Here is a 4,666-nt window from a genome sequence, read left to right as displayed (position 1 = left end):
AAATCCACCAGGATCCATCAACAAGATGCAAAGCTTTATCACAGAAAGATTTGAAGAGTTAAAGGGTCTTGAGTCTTGGTAGCAGTATTATCAGACATTGCATTGCACTGTTTGTTTCTAAAATGATAGAAAAATCTGACTGAACACAGTATCATAAAAGGACAGAACTAGGAATCCCACAATATTTTTAACACCATCTGTTTAACTGTGTAGAGAGAAGGTAAATTCAGTCAGGTGTCTGAAACCCAAGTATTATAGATGGCATGAGATGTAAGTAAATAGACATAGAAATACATACACAGGCGCACACACATGCACATGCACACACATGAACACACATATCAGTTCATCAACATGAAATGACTGCACGGTATGCCATGAAACTACAAGTTCACTAAACACTAAATGCACAAAGGGTTGTGAGAAGAGTCCTGAGCAGACCCATCTTCTCTCAGTGAGACACAGAGCAGGATTGCAAACAAACCCAAGAAACCCAGATTACTAAAGGTGAACGTGGTTTGATCCAGTACTTTTGAAGAGAATGAAACTTATTGCCACATTAATAGTCACAAGATGATCAGAAGTAGCAACTTCAGTCCTGACTCACTGCACAGATGGAAAACAGAATAGATCTCAAATGAAAAAGCCAGGTTGATGCTAAGATTATCTGGGTTCCTTGTGTTCTCTTTCGGCAATCAGAACTTATGATGTAGTAGGATATTTACAGAGAGGATATTGAGCAATAGCACAGAAAAAAACAAAAAAAAAAAAGCCACTGTATCCTTGAACTGACACAGAGCCTTCCTGAAAAGGGCAATAACCTTTGAATGTAGGTTAATATGCCACAGGGTTTTGCTTTATAGCTTTTATGACTGGAAACACCTTTAATTAAAGGGAGAGATTGCTAGCGATAGGAGGAAAAGGAATGGGGAAATAGCATGATTTTTTTTCCCAAAAAGGCACACCTTTTGGTTTTGCACCTTTTATTAACAAGATATGGCACTGACCACAGCTTTTCTTATATACAGTAAAAAATACTGATACTGTATTTTTATGGCAATAATACTATGTACATTAAGTCTGATAATAAGATTCAAACCATCCTAATTATTATCACATCAAAAATTATTTTCACCTCCAAGGAATAAGAAGTCATTTTTAGCACAGTGACAATTGCTATTATTCTCTCTCTCTCTCTCTCTCTCTCTCTCTCTCTCTCTCTCTCTCTCTCTCTCCTCCCCTCTCATCTCTTCTCTCTCCCCTCTCCCTCTCTCAGGTCCAGATGGACTCTGATACCACTAGGGTCTCTTGAAACATAAAGTATGGCTACAGCAAGTCATAAGCAAGAAAGGAATTTTTCAGATGTTAAAACAAAATCCAAAAGACTTCATTTTGTACCTCTGAATTAAGTACAGAATCAACAAGAAGGTATGCGGGGGTCAAACTGAGGACGAATGCTCCCAGATAATAATAGGAGAAGCCATTAAGGGAGTGAGAGTAAGGAGAATGACAGGATTCAACACAGGGACACATGTTTAATTGAATTCAATATAGGAAGGGGGAGGCTGAAAAAGATTCCAAGTGTCCCTAGGCCTTTATATAAGAATAACTTACACAAAGATGCAAATGGTATATAAACTTTATTGAAGGAAATAGACTAAGATTTTACTGCGGTATGAAGGAGTCAGGACTCAAGAGTAATCAGCCACTTAAACTTTGACAAAATCTCTAATACAAATAGATTTTGTGCATTGTCTTCTCCAGTTGTTTTCCTTTTTGAAAATAACTTACTCTCTTAAATATAGTAATCTGAAGTGTACAATTATGTAGCATCATCAGCGTCTCTTGCAAGCTCCATTTCTACACCCTATTCAACATGATAGAAAGATTTGCATATCGGAGAACTGCAAATACTGACATACAAAAGTGGCCTTCACCCCCATCATGTCTCCTGAGGAGAATATAATAGAGCTTTCTTATTTGCACTAGTGTAAAAGTAAATTAAAATTTGACAAATTAAAATTTTAGACAAATACAAATTTTGTCTAAAAAATTATACCATGCTGGGATGAAATCAGTGGATAAAACACTTGCTGCACAAGCCCAAGGACCAGAGTATTGATTGCAGAACAGTCAGAGGGTCAAGTGTGCATGGAGGCTGCCTGTGCACTCTGGAGGCAGAGACAGGGCATTACCCTGGGAAAGTTAACTAGTTGGGTTAGGGAGACAGACAACAGACGCCTTACACAATAAGCAAAGGAAGAGTTATTGAGGAAGAAAACGATCACCAACTTTGCATTTCTATGTACACATATGTGCATAGGCATGCATCCCACACACATGAGCCTATACATATCTGAACATACGTACACATACATATCACATATACATACATGCAGAAATAAAATAAATAGAATCATACAGATAAAAATTGACAAAGAGTGTGTGTACTCAAATTCCTCATTATTTCATACAATCTATACTACTTGCTCACACTGTGTCCACCTTTTCATACTGTGTCCACCTGTTCACACTGTGTCCACCTCTTCACACTGTGCCCATCTCTTCACACCATGTCCACCTCTTCACATCATGTCCACCTCTTCACTGTAGCCAACTTTTCATACTGTGTCCACCTCTTCACACTGTGTCCACTTGTTCATACTGTGTCCACCTCTTCACACTGTGTCCACTTGTTCACACTGTGTCCACCTCTTCACACTGTGTCCACTTGTTCACACTGTGTCCACCTCTTCACACTGTGTCCACTTGTTCATACTGTGTCTACCTCTTCACACTGTGTCCACTTGTTCACACTGTGTCCACCTCTTCACACTGTATCCACCTCTTCACACTGTGTCCACTTGTTCATACTGTGTCTACCTCTTCACACTGTGTCCACCTCTTCACACTGTGTCCACTTGTTCATACTGTGTCCACCTCTTCACACTGTGTCCACCTCTTCACACTGTGTCCACTTGTTCATACTGTGTCTACCTCTTCACACTGTGTCCACCTCTTCACACTGTGTCCACTTGTTCATACTGTGTCTACCTCTTCACACTGTGTCCACCTCTTCACACTGTGTCCACTTGTTCATACTGTGTCCACCTCTTCACACTGTGTCCACCTCTTCACACCATGTCCACCTCTTCACTGTATCCACCTCTTCATACCGTGTCCACCTCTTCACACCATGTCTACCTCTTCACACTGTGTCCACCTCTTCATATTTTGTCCACCTGTTCATACTGTGTCCACCTGTTCATACTGTGAGTTCATACACATTGTAGTTGGACAAGGCAAACAAACAGAAGGAAAAGAACATTAAATGAGGCCCAATAATCAGTAATTTCTACACTTAGGAATCCCATAAAAATGCTAAACTGGAAGCCATACTATATACACAAAGGTCCTGGTACAGACCTGTGCAGGCCTGTGCATGTTGCCTCTGTCTCTGTGAGTTCATATGAGTTCACCTGTTCACACTGTCCACCTGTTTATACTATGTCCATCTGTTTTGATCCCTTTGGAATACATCAGCTCCTGTCAACATAGGAAACATTAATCCCCTAGGAAAGGGTTTATGACCTTTAAATGGCAAGAAGAAAAACATGGTCAGGTCATTATCCATCATTATGTTCCCTAGTACAATAAGAACATTAGAAAATAGAGTATTTCTGATCTCTATTCATGTTCATGAGAAAATCAATTAACCTACATTTTATCAGAATTTATCCACCATTATGATCTGTCCTTTGTAACTCAGAGTCAGCATTGATATGGAGGAATTAGGGGCTAAGAAAGTACATTTACCTATTTATATCAGCAGACATCTCAGACTCGTGATTTTACCTCTCCCTAGGAGTCTCAGGCTTGGATCTGTAGGACTGACACCTTCACACTCTCCAGCAATTCACTAGCATCCACTAGGAGTGGTAGGAGGCTCACATCAGTGTGTTGGGGCAAAGGTGTGGAGTGAGGGTCATAGAACACTGTGTGCTCATGAGTTAGCAAGTTTTATAGCATTGTCTGCATTTACAGAGACTTGAGGAAATAAAATTTAGTATCTTAGACGCCTCGATAAAGGGCTAGACATGTGGCTTGGTGAAAAATGGATTTGCTATGCAAATGTGAAGACCAGAGCTTGAATCTCTAAAATCCACATAAAAGTCATGCTGAGTTGGCAGTTGCCTATAATCCCAGCACCAGAGAAGTAGAGACAGGGACTGTCGTGGCAAGTTGGCTAGGAGACTAACCTGAATCCATGAGGCCAGGATGCAGTGAGAGACCCTGCATCACTAAATAAAGAGGACAGAAATCTAACATGATGACCCGACATTGGGCCTCTGCTCATATGAGCACACACATGCATGTGTGAGACCACACACATTTAAACATATGTGCATGTGTGTGCACAAGCATACACCTTCCATCTTTTGTCTTCCAGGCCTATGCTTCCACTCTGGAAAACCAGTGAAGCACAGATGTAGGAAAAACTGAGAAATCTTCCGATAGACCCTAGATTGGAGCTTTCACTTTTTTTTTCAATAAAGGCCATGGACCAGGCCATGGACAGGGAGTGCAGGAGATGCACTTTGCCCGGGCAGCACAGTAGAGCTAGCCCTGTTGGCAGTGGTGCCTGTGAGCCAGCCCTGAAGGAATA

The sequence above is a fragment of the Apodemus sylvaticus genome, chromosome 15 (assembly GCF_947179515.1).
Source record: "Apodemus sylvaticus chromosome 15, mApoSyl1.1, whole genome shotgun sequence".
NCBI classification, from domain to species: Eukaryota; Metazoa; Chordata; class Mammalia; order Rodentia; family Muridae; genus Apodemus; species Apodemus sylvaticus.
This window is presented reverse-complemented; position numbering follows the sequence as displayed.